This window comes from Petaurus breviceps, unplaced genomic scaffold, assembly GCF_028583685.1.
Source record: "Petaurus breviceps papuanus isolate PSGF00001 unplaced genomic scaffold, PetGlider_PUasm1.0 182, whole genome shotgun sequence".
NCBI classification, from domain to species: domain Eukaryota; kingdom Metazoa; phylum Chordata; class Mammalia; order Diprotodontia; family Petauridae; genus Petaurus; species Petaurus breviceps.
This window is the reverse complement of record NW_027185786.1, coordinates 1,435,819-1,448,626: the sequence shown is the minus strand read 5'-3', so window position 1 is coordinate 1,448,626 and position 12,808 is coordinate 1,435,819. Positions and strand designations below refer to the sequence as shown.

General features: G+C 40.5%; 1 protein-coding gene across 1 annotated transcript in view; it reads right to left on the bottom strand.

Moving 5' to 3' along the window:
* The window catches only part of IL1A (interleukin 1 alpha), a 379,947-nt gene that overhangs the window by 237,735 nt on the left and 129,404 nt on the right, over window positions 1-12,808 (bottom strand). The window lies entirely within an intron of this gene.

The window sequence follows — 12,808 nt, the reverse complement described above, 5'->3', positions numbered from 1 at the left end:
CTTCACATTCTCCAAGGGAGCAGTCTTCCATCTGAGCTAGGGGGGGAAGTTGACAGAGACATGGAGACCGCAGCCAAGTGGCACTTGGGAATGTTTGTCCTCTATAATTGCTCTGAAGATGATGCTTTCCAGACAAGACCTGTCCCAGGTGCTGAAATTTTGTGGCTGCTTCTCAGAAGTAAAGTATTAGCAGCAAGGATTATGAAGAAAAAAAATTAAAGATGCTGTCCCCACTGGCCTGTAGATAGGAACTGAATGAGTTGATAAGAATGTTAGAGCTTTTGGAAGAAAATAGGTTTGCATATTCTTAAGCACGAAATAACCTGACTAAATATATGTGTATGTGTATGTATATATATATATATATATATAATAAATATATGTACAATTAATATTTGCACATTTAATTCATCATTATATATGTTTGTGATATATTTTACAGTTATCTTTTATATAAAACAGGTATTTGATGGATTATGCAACATACACACTCACACAGACACATGAATGTATGCATACCCTGACCAGATTGAAGAGAACAGTTGATAAAGACACTGAATGATATTCTGACAATCTGGATAAATTCCAGCTGTGGCACTTATTACCTCTGTGACTGGGGCCAAGATACTTAACCTCCCCAGGTCTCAGTCTTCTCACCTGTGAAATGAGAGGATTGGACTAGATGACTTCTGAGGTCCCTTCCAGTTCTAAATTCAGGGTCTTATCATCCCAACACTGAATATATGTTGACAGTGGCTCATAGGAAACAGGTGGAGTGATGGCTGCTCAGCCTCATTGAAATAGAGAACCGGGAGGGACCTCTCACTTTGGAGATGAAGATACAGGGATGTCCTGTATCCCCTCAGCTCACAGAGGTTTTTGTACAGGAGCTAGGATGAGATTCCAGACCTGTCACCTCCAAATTTCCCCCCCCCTCCACTCCAGCACTTCTCTGCTTCCCTGAGTGATGAATGGTTTGAAAGAGGATTCAACAGATGATGAAAGATTGGGCAGAGTCTGATGACAAAGGTGTTGGGGAGGCAGTGGGCTCACACTTGCATTTCTGTCTTTGTGGTATAATCAGTGTGATCACTTGCCCTGAGTCAAGAGCCTGTCTGTGTAGATCTCATTGCATTTTGTAACCTGGATGTGAGAACTCATTTTCACCATCTTCCGTCTCTGTGAAGGCATGTGTATGAATGAATGGATGGGTAGGTGTCTAAGAGATATTTAGTTCCTTGTGCAAAATTATGTCACTGCTATAAATGTTGTTCAGTTGTGTCTGACTCTCCATGAATCTGTTTGGAGTTTTCTTGGTACACATACTGGAGAAGGTTTCCATTTGTCTTCTGCAGTAAATTAAGGCAAACAGAGGTTAAGTGAGTTGTCTGGGGTCACACAGCTAGTGAGTGTTTGAGGCCAAATTTGAATTCAGGTCTTCCTAACTCCAGGCCTAGCACTCTATTTGCAATTCCACCCACCTGCCCAGGTTGACAGACCGGATACACATTGCAGGTAGATTGTTAGTTGCACAACACTCTGCCCTGCTCTTACCTCCTGGGCTCTGTCTAGGAATTACCAGTCAGCCATCACTTCTCAGGCACTGAGACATATCTCTATCCTTTGCATCTCAATTTGGTGGATCCAGGGATTCAGGTGGTTAATGTTAACTTTTCCCTCAAGTACCCAGTTAAACAGTCATTTAATTGGATTAGTAAAAATCAAGAAGCATTAATTGTATGCATCTACCATAGAATCCAGCAATCCAAACATTCCTCATCCTCATCTCTCTTCAAAGAAAAACTCTCTTGTAGGTTGCAATATATTTTCTCCCCTTTCAGCCTGCTGTAGTTGTGGGAGAGCCAACTCAAAGGGTCATTATTTTACCATAAAGTTCCTTATCTCAGTGAAGAGGGGCTGAGACCTAGACTGTTTCAGGGAAAACAAGGATTTATTAATGATTTGCTGTGCAGAAGATCCTATTCTAGTTGCTGGAGAGAAAGACACAATTGAAATATTCTTTTCCTTCAGGGACCTTAAAGCAAGTGGTCATAAGGGTCAGGGGAGTGAGGCAGGAACCTTTAATAATTCACATTCACAGCTACATGGGGAAAAAGGCCTGCAAAGAGTGGGAGGAAGGAGCAGGAAATGAGAGTAAGTGAGAGAGGGAGGGAGGCAGAAAAGGAGAGGAAAGAGAGAAAGAGGAAGGGAGAGGAGAGAGACAGAGAAGGAGAGAGAGAGATAGAGAGAGCAGAAGGGAAGGGAAGGTGAGGGAGAAAGAGAGGGAGAGAGAAAAGGACGAAGAAAGAGAAAAGGAAAGAGGATGAGATGGGTGGGGCAGAGGGAGGGAGATGTAGGAAGGGAGAGAGATGAAGAGAGAGACTTGTCTACTTTGTCCTAGGTCAGACCTAAACCTTAGACCTTCAGAGAGACATTAGTACCTTACATTGGTAAAATTGCAGAGTTCACATAACCATAAGGTGAAACTTGATAAGTCATCAGTTTATTCGGTCCATATCCCAAAAGATTTCCCATTGTAACACCCATGATAAGTAATTATTCAGCCTCTATTTTAAAATCTTAATGGCTCCAAATTTCAGCAAGTCCTTCTGGACTCCAATGAAAAATCCCTTCTAACTCTTACCCTGCTATTCTTTCTAAGATTTCTGCCTCTCAAGAGCCTTGGTTTCCTTCCAAGTACAGGTAAAGCATCACCTCCCTTGTGAACCTCCAGCACAAGCACCTTTTTGTGTGTGTCATGACCCCCTCTGACAGTCAGACAAAGTCTATTAATTCCTTATAATCAGGCTTTTAAATGCATGAAGTATAATAAATTAATCAAAAACCCTATCTTAATCCCCTACCATATGTCAGGCACTGTGCTGAGCTCTGAGGATACAAAAAGAGGCAAAAGACAGTCCCTGCTCTCAAGGAGTTTATAATCAAATATGGGGGACAACAAGCAAATGACTACATACAATGCCAGCTATATAGAGGATAAATGGGGAATAATGAATAGAGAGAAGACATGCGAATTAAAAAATGATTAAAATTTCATAAAAATATGGAAATATGTAAAATTACAAAGGAGAGCAATTACACTGAAATGTCAGTATCAAAATATTCAAAAGGGAAAACAAGCTCATTGTTCCCAGACTGACGACCCCTCTGCCCAGAAGTTTGTTCCTCCTCTTCTCATTGCCTGAGGGAGCTTTGTACTTATTTTCAATATATCTATATGCCTCCATGTATCCCTGATGCAGGGTAACTTCCCTGAAAGCAGGGATCAGTTTCTTTCAGTCTTTGTATCCCTAGCACATGGGCAGCATCTGATAGAGTTCAGTCTTCATAAATTCATTTTGAATGCTACAAAATATTTGGGGTGTTTTCCTGGTGGGGGTTGGTGTCCCAGGTAGAGACCTTCCTGATGACTTTGTTTAGGCACACCCTGCATGGAGGGAGGAGAGTCAAGTATAAGGTTATGTAATATAATAATGTAATAAGGGTGAGACCCTGAGATGGAATATTGAACTTAATTAATAGGGACTACTGCTTTTTCATTGACTGTGGGATAGGCTGAAGACTTGGAGTTACTGAAGGGCCAACAGGTCTGTAGTGGTCCATGTGTTTCATAAACTTCTAGCCCTAATGCTACCATGGGGAACTTAGAGCAGTTTAAGGGAAAGAAAAGACCTGCCCTTTCGAAGCTTATCAGGTAAAGACAGAGAGGACAGGGGCAGCTAGGTGTTGCAGTGAATAGAGCACAGGCCCTAGGGTCAGGAGGACCTGAGTTCAAATACAGTCTCAGACACTTAATACTTACTAGCCATGTGATCTCAGGTGAGTCACTTAACCCCAATTGCCCAGTTTTCCCCCCTCCAAAAAAAGACAGAGAGAAGAAAGCATGTTTTGATGCAACTATTTCATTTAGAAGTGAAATGAGAAGCCATGTGGAATCATGGCGTTATAGAATTAGAGCTGAAAGCACCTTAGAGTCCTCTGGCCCCCCATCCCACCCCCGTTTTACTGATGAAGAAACTGAGGCCCACAAAGATAAGTGACTTGCTTAAGGTGTCACAATAAGTAAGCATCAGAGATGGACATTGAATCTAGGCTCTCTGACTTCAGGAGCTGTGCTTTATGTGCTCCCCTAATCTATCTTGGTCATTGGGCATGGGAGCATGGGTAAGGAATGAGGCTTTGGGGAAATAGGGATGGATGAGAGATTGCCAGCAGAGATCATGGTCTGTGTTATGCTTGCTCAGTCTTTGTGGAAGAGGGCCTCTCACAAGCAAGAGCATAGGCAGCAAGGTTAGAAGCCTTATCATGACAAGTTCATTGTTTGTTACACATGTAAGTACTCACAAGGAAGGAGTATTTTCTATATTACTGAAGGGAGGCAAGTCTAAAGAAATGTGATGATTCTATGTCAAGCTCAGTACAAATTATTTTGTTCTTTCTAAATATTTTTTTTATCTTTTTGTAAGTTGTTTTCTTTAACAGACTTTGGTACTGTTTATGCTTATCCATGTATTTCCAGCCCCAAGCTCAGCATCTGCGATTGATAAATTTTTGTCCACAGAATTGAACACATTGCCTCTCCCTGCAAGGAACTGTATGTGTAAGGCAAGTGTGAGTTTTAAGAAAAGACTTGGAATCCTTTGAGTGAGAGGTTTACTCAGAAAGAGAACCAACATTTCATTTCAACATTCATTTCAACCTTTGGTTCCACAGTCCTTCAACAGTATAATTATATATGACCCTGAAATGTTATCTTCTATTTCCAGTTATTTGCAATTTGTTTGAGGTTTCATCCTAATGTATGTCTGATCTTTAGATGACAGTGACTTCAAACATTGTTTTTTCTTTGTTTTGCAGAAGACCAATGACATCAAGGAGTGATATCTTGACTTGCACATGAATTGGATTTAAGTGAGGCAGAGTTGCATAAAGTAGTCAATCTCACTGTCTTCCCAAGTCATCAAAGTTCAGTGGCAAGACAAAAGTCAGATGATGCAATGGATGATTTTGGCATCTTTGATGTCTGACCAAGCTCTAAGCTCTCCACTGCTTTCCTGGTCATTAGAACAAATTGTTCTCATTTGCCTGTTCTTCCAGGGGAAGTCTTTATATGCTTGGAGTTGACCTCACCCTAACTCTCTGACTGATCTGAGGTTTCAAATACTATCAAGGAGTCAAGCCAAGTTAAATGTTAGGATGATAAAGAGAAAATGAGACTAAGGAGTTTTATCATGGCCCTGGGCCTCATTTTCCACTTTTGTAACATGAAGATTTGGACTAAGTGACAATGGAAGGAGGGATAGCAGTGTAGTGAGAATAATGTTGGATTCAGAGTCTGAGGACTTCTGTTAAAAATCATACTTCAGCAACTTATTTGTGTGATCTTGGGCAAACCATACAACCTCTCTGTGTCTTGTCTTCCTTATCCAGAAAATGAGAGGGCCTCAATTAGATGGCTTCTAATGTGTCTTCCTGCTCTGAATCTATGATTCTATGATCCTTTCTAAGTCTTGATCTCAGCTACTTTGGTACTATAACCAGGCACTGAGGTTCTTCAAGTTTCAGTATTATGATATTCCACAGGTTTGGATTTCCAAGGCAAGCCCCATGATTCCTATTAGACACTATGTGTCTGTGCCTCACCAGTACCCATACAGTGATCGGCCCCTGCCCCCAAAGGTAGCATCATGGAATTAGAACAGATTGAATTTCATTCTACACTAACTACAACTGGTCACTAGGTGGCAGTCTTGGGGGCTTATTTCTCCAAGAAAGTACAGAACATTTATTAAACTCAGAAAACTCAATTATTCCTTTAAACAAATTGAATTTTTGATATGAAACAAACCTCACTTCTTAAGAAATCCTTACTACATAGAACTGTGGAATAACAGCAACTCAGCAACTATTTTTGTTATTATTGTGAGCCTAGAGTATTGCTTGATACATGGTGTACAAGAAAATGGTAGAAAAATACAACAATCATGATAAGTGGCAAAGATTTAGCACCTAATGAATACCTAGTATAGCAAGTGTCAACAAACCTCATTTGCTGGTCACTTCTTGGTCTGCTACTTGATTTGTTGCCATGTTCACTTTGATCATCCTAAAGTCTAGGACAATCCAAATTTGAACATCTTCTCATTAATTAGCAGATTGAAACATCTCTTACTAATTCATCAATTAGTTCAGTTTTTAAAGAAGCAGCTGTTCTTATTTCTTATATCAAAACTCATTATCTTCTAATACTAACCCAATATTCAAGAACAAATGAGAAAAAATATAGCCAGAAACACCTCATATCATCCATATTTTGCAAAACACCTTCCTTTACTTCTGGAAACATAGTTCCATCATTCATTTTAGTCAAAATACCAAGCTATGTCTCCACTCAAGAATTCTCTTCACCTGTTTCACAAAATAAAAGTTAAGACACCAAGAGAGAATTTCTGTGTTCCCCAGTTTCTTTCTAACCATGCAGGAAAAGAGTCTTTTCAGGTTCTCTTAGATTATCACTGCCAATATTTTCTTCAAATTGACTCCTAAAAGAATGGTAACATTTCATAATAATGGTATTCAAAATAATGGTAACATTTCATAATAACAATTAAAACTCTCCAAGTTGTTGTTGTTTAGTCATGTCTTATTCTTCATGACCCGATTCAAGGTTTTCTTGACAAAGATACTGGAGTGGTTTTCCATTTCATTCTCCAGCCAGCAATGGGATATCTTCTGCACAGAGACAGGTCTCACTGAGTGGCAGAAAAAGGAAGAGGGAAGACAGAGACAGAGATGGAAGAAGGGAGGGGCAAGAAAGGAGGGTGAGAGGCAGGGGGTAGAGCAAGGGAGAGTGAGGACGGGAGAGAGATGAGGAGAGAGACTCGTCTCATTTGACCTAGGTCAGCTCCAAACCTTAAACCTTAAGAGAGACACTAATACCTTCCATTTGTAAAATTATAGAGATCACAATCATAATGTGGGAGCTGTATAGTTCTCGGTGACTTTTAATCTATTCCAAATGAATTCTCACTGTAACACCCATGACAAGTGGTTATTCAGCCTCTATCTGAAAACCTTGAAAGCCTCAAATTTCAAGAAGTCTTTCTGGACTCCAGTGAAAAATCCCTTCTCACTCTTAGCCCGCTATTCTTTCCAGGATCTCTGCCTCTCAGATGCCTTGGTTTCCTTCAAAGTTCAGGTGAAGCATCACCTCCCCTGTGTTCCTCCTGCAGAAGCACTTTTTTGCATGTAATGACCCCTTACAGTAGTCTGGCAAAGTTGACGCACTCCTCACAACCATGCATTTAAATTCACAAAGTACTATCAATCCATCAATATATCAATAAACCTTTCTTAAGCACCTACTGTGTGTCAGGCACCGTATTAAGCTCTGAGGATACAAAAAGAGGCAAAAGACAGTCCCTGCCTTCAAGGAGATCATAATCTAAAAGGGAGACAAGCAAACAAATATATACAAAGCAACCTATATAAAAGATGTCTAAAATTTAAAAAAAGTATGTGAAGGTATAAAATTACAAAGGAGAGCAATTACATTGAAATATTATAAAACTATTCAAGAAGGAAAATAAGCTTGTCTTCAGGTTGAGAAGCCCTGTGCCTGAAAACTTGTCCCTCCTCCTCTCACTGCCTCCAGGGTCCTTTTTGTACATATTTTCTCTATCCTTATGAGCCTCCATGTATCCCCTGACAGTGTGACTTCCCTGAAAACAGGAATCATTTCCTTTTAGTCTTTATATCTCTAGCACATGGGCAGTGTGTGATATAGTAAAGTCTTCATAAATTCATCTTGAATGCTATGACATATTTGGTGTGTTGTCCTGGTAGGGGTTGGTGACCCAGGCAGAGACCTACCTGACAGCTTCATTTGGGCACACACTGCATGGAGGGGGGAGAAGCAAGAATAAGGTGATGTAATGTAATAATGTAATCAGGGTGAAACCCTGAAATGCAATATTGAACTTAATTAAGAGGGACTACTGCTTTTTCACTGGCTGTGGGTTGGGGTGGAGAATGAATCAGCTGGGAGTTACTGGAGGGCAAGCAGGTCTATGATGTTAGGTGATGTTTTGTAAACTTTTGCCCCTAAAGTAACCATGGAGAACTTAGATCTTATCAAAGAAAAAGGAAGAGCTGTCCTTTGAAAGCATGTCTGGGAAAGACACAGAGGAGAAAAAAAGCATGTCTTAATGCAACTATTACATTCAGAAGTGAAATGAGCATCCATGTGGAATCATGGGTTTATAGAATTAGAGCTGGAAGGGACCTTAGAGTGCTCTAGCGTCCCCATCCCCCCCCATTTTACTGATGAAGAAACTGAGGTCCACAAAGCTAAGTGACTTGCTTAAGGTCTCACAATAAGTAAGCATCAGAGATGGGCATTGTACCTCTGACTGCAGGGGCTGTGCTTCATCTGCTCCCCTAATTCTTCTTGGTCATTGGGCATGAGAGCATGGGTAGAGAATGAGGCTTTGGGGAAATAAGGGTGGATGAGAGATTGCCAGTAGAGATCGTGGTCTGGATTAAGCTTACTCACTCTTTGTGGGAGAGAGCCTCTCACAAGCAAGAACATAGGCAGCAAGGTTAGAAGCGTCATGACAAGTGCATTGTTCAACATGTAAGTACTCACTGAAGTGGACAGCTGAGCTATAACATGACAGCAAAGCCCATTATAATTTGATAGGAGTGTTTATTAACTGGCCGGTGACTGCCTCACAGTAGGGAAGACAGCCCCGAGTCTTCTGTAAGGTACATTTTTATAGAATAATATGCTATTTACAATGAAATATGCATTTCTAGTGAAGCCTTGATTACCTAGCAAAGCCTGGATACAAACAAGAACAGACCTGGGGCATGTTTTTAGTAACACAGGTGCAAAGTTCCCTAACTATTATAGCCTATCAGGTGGTTTCCAGGGACCCTGGTAGGAGTTCCCTTCTAGCAGGTTGCGACTGGGAGGGGGCTTTGGTGTATTGATTTCTGGTGGGCACTTCATCATAAATAAGGGCTATTTTCCAAATTACTGAATGGAAGCGAGTCTAAAGAAATGTGTTCATTCTACATCAAGTTTGGTAGAGATTAATTTATACTTTCTAAATATTTTTTCTTTATTTTTTATGAGTTTTTTTTTCTATCAGGTTTTGGTGCTATTCCTTCTTATCCATATGTTTCCAGCCCCAAGTTCAATATCTGGACTTGATAAACTATTTTCAAGTGAATTGAATATCTTGCCTTCCCTTCCAAGGAATTCTATGTGTAAGGCAAGTGTGAGTTTTGGGTAGAGTCCTGAAGACCTTTGAGTGAGTGTTTTAGGAAGAAAAAGAAGAGCCAACAAGCAGCTCTCTCCATTCAGCCTTTGGTTCCACATTCCTTCAATGCCATAATTAGATATGACTCTGAAATGTTGTCTTTTGTTTCCACCGATTTCCAATTTTGTTGAGGTTTTACCCTAACTTCTGTTTGATATTTAAATGTCAGTGGCTCCAAAGGCTGTGTATTCTTTATTTTGAATAGAACCAAAGACATCAAGGAGAGATGTCTTGACTTTCACATGAATTGGACTTAAGTGAGACAGAAGTTGCTGACTATGGGGAACAGGGAATCAATCAGTACAGACTGGACCTAATCAGAGGTGGGTGAAGGAGGGAGATGAAATGGGTTCTTAGGAAAGAGTCAGGGGCATCCTCTGAGAGATGGTCCCCCAAAACGTTCTATATTCTCACATTGGGTATGCCTGCAGGGTTATCCCCATTTAACAGATGAGAACAATGAGATTCAAAGGGATGATGTGACTTGCCCATGGTCACAGAGCTACTCAGCCTCAGTTGTGGGTTTTATATTGCAGTTTTGCTGATTCCCTAGTCCAATTCTCTATATGCTATCCCCTGTTGCTTCCCCTATGACAGTGATTGGGGCAGGTAGGTCTTGCAGTAGATAGAGCACTAGCCTGAGAGTCAGGATGAACTGAGTTCAAATCTGCCCCAGACACAAGTGTTTAGTGTTCCTATGAAAGGTTACCTCTGTTCTCCACCTCCCCCTTCTCCCTGGCTGGCAGTCTTTCCATTTTTTGGAACTTCTGTGCCCCAAAGTCCCATCTTCCATGCCCCCTTGCTAGTTTTAATCGGGGCCTCCCTTCCTATAATGTCAGAAATGTGAAACAAGTAGTTTGTATTTATCAGAGAAGTCTCATTTCCACCCAGTTCAGTTCTAGCAGCATTTAATAGGTTCCTACTGTGTTCTGAGCACTGTCCTTGGTGCTGGAGCTGCAAGAGACAGAAGGTGAAACAGAAATTCAGGTTCAGGTTCAGGAGGTTTAGGAGAAGTGAGGTTAAGAGAGAGATGGAAGGATAGAAAGTTCTGAGTCCCCACCCCAATTGTGGCCCCTTTGCCAGGGCCCAGGGACCTGATGCCAAGACTGTGGGATAATTTTGGCAAGTCCTGAGGTAGAGGGTCACAAATGCTAAGGAGCCTCAGCACTCTCACAAGCCCTAGCTTTGTCCCTTTTTGGCCACCCCCCCCCAACCACAATGCCATGATTGTCCCTGGTGTCAATATTCCCACTTAGAACTCAGTTGATTATCATAGAGGTTGAGGGGCTAAGCAGGCAATACGAGATGATTATCTTTTTTCTGTACAGTCAAAGGTTTCTAATCATATAAGTATTTTTCCCTGTTTCTATCAGCAAAGAGCATATTGTATTGGTAGAAACTGGTCTATTAATTCTCTTCTCTGAGCACTCCTCAGTCCTCTTTGTTCTATCATCAACCATTTTGAACCTTCTAACAACCATGGTCATATCCCAAGATCCTCTGCTGTCCTCCCCTCCCCTCACCTGAGCTCATTCATCCAGGGAGCTGGGATTAAAGGTATGCACCATAACACCTGGCTTTCTATTTGACTTTAAAGACCTTCATATGCTGAACTAATCTAAATTTCTAGACTTTTATTTTAGAACAGGTATAGACAGGATCCAAATGACAGTTCTGGATACAAATACATTGAATCAGTGAAGGGAACAACCAACAGCCTCACCCACTTCCCATGCCCCCTTTTACTTAATAGTAATAAATAGTAACAAAGTCATAGAAACATACAGCAAAAAATACCCAGGGTGTCTCGAAAGTCTTAGTGCAAATTTAATCTTCAGCATGCTTTTGGGGTATCCTGTATAAGGGCAGTTCCTGAGGTGGTGAGGCAGCCAGGTTAATTACATTAGCCTTCAAGAGACTCAGCACTTTGTCAAATCTGCAGAGCTCCCTTCCTCTCTTGGTACAAGTTTATATAAGATGCTCTCCTTCCATCCCTAACCCCCCAAAGCAGTTAGTGCACTTTATCCCTGTTCTCAGTCTCCATGTGAATACCATACCACACATCATTCATTTCATTCATTCGTTTTTGCTTCCAAAGTGTTTTATTTTTTTTTGAATGCAGAAAACAATTTTAGCAGTCTTTGTAATTTTTTAAATTACATTTTGTGTATATTTTTAGTTTACATCATTCATTTCCACAAGATTTTGAGTTACAGATTTTCTCTCTGTATTTTCTCTACCCACCACCCCAAAACAGTGAGCAGTCTTTTTTAAAAGCCAAATTTTGAGTTCCAAGTGCCCTCCCTTAATTCCCTCCCCTCTCCTTAAGAATGCAAGCACTTTGATATAGATTATACATTTATAGGCATGCAAACAATGTTTCCATATCGGCCATGTTGCAAAAGAGAACACAGACCAAAAAAAAAACAAGCAAAAAAAGTTAAAAAGTATACTTCAATTAGCATTCAGACTCCATCAGGTCTTTCTCTGGAAATGGAGAGCATTTCTCATCAAGAATCGTCTTGGATCATTGTATCATTAAGAAGAGCTAAGATCATTGTATGGCACCACTCTGTGTACAATATACTCTTGACTCTGCTTGGTTTACTCTGCAGAAGTTTATGTAAGCTTTTCCCAGGTTTTTCTGAAATCATCCTCCTTGTAATTTCTTACAGCACCGTAATATTTCATCACAATCAATGTTCAGTCATTCCTCAATTGATGGGCATCCCCTCAATTTCTAATTACTTGCCACAACAAAAAGAGCCTCTATAAATATTTTTGTTTATATGGGACTCTTTTATTCTCTTCTCTTTGGAATACATCTCTGATATTGCTGGATAAAAGGGTAGACATATGGGCACAGTTCCAAATATCAGTTTCCAAAGTTGTTGGATCAGTTCCCAACTCCATCAACAATGCATTAGTATTCCAAATCCCCCACCCCCATCTTCTCTAACATTTATCATTTTTCTTTTCTGTCATATTAGCCAACCTGACAAGTGTGAGGTGGTAGCTCAGAATTGTTTTAATTTGTATTTCTCTAATCAATAATGATTTATGCATTTTTCATATGACTATAGATAGCTTTGATTTCTTCATCTGAAAACTGCCTATTCATATCCTTTGACCATTTATCAATTGAGAAATTATTTGTATTCTTATACATTTGACACCGTTCTCTATATGTTTAGGAAATTAGGACTTTTTCAGAGAAATTGCTATGAAAATCTGTTTCCAGTTTCCTGTAAGGAAAAGTCCTCCGACTCCAGGGACAGAGCTGTTACTCACTGTACCACCTAGCCACCCCTCGGATATTTCTTGACAGAAACACAGGTATCTTGGAATTTTTCAAAATTAAACTAAGGTGGAAGTTCCAGGGCTCAGCCCAGTTCCTCCCACTGCCACTGACCCAGCCCTCCCCACCCAACCACGTCATCAGCATTCTCTGGCATCCTTGG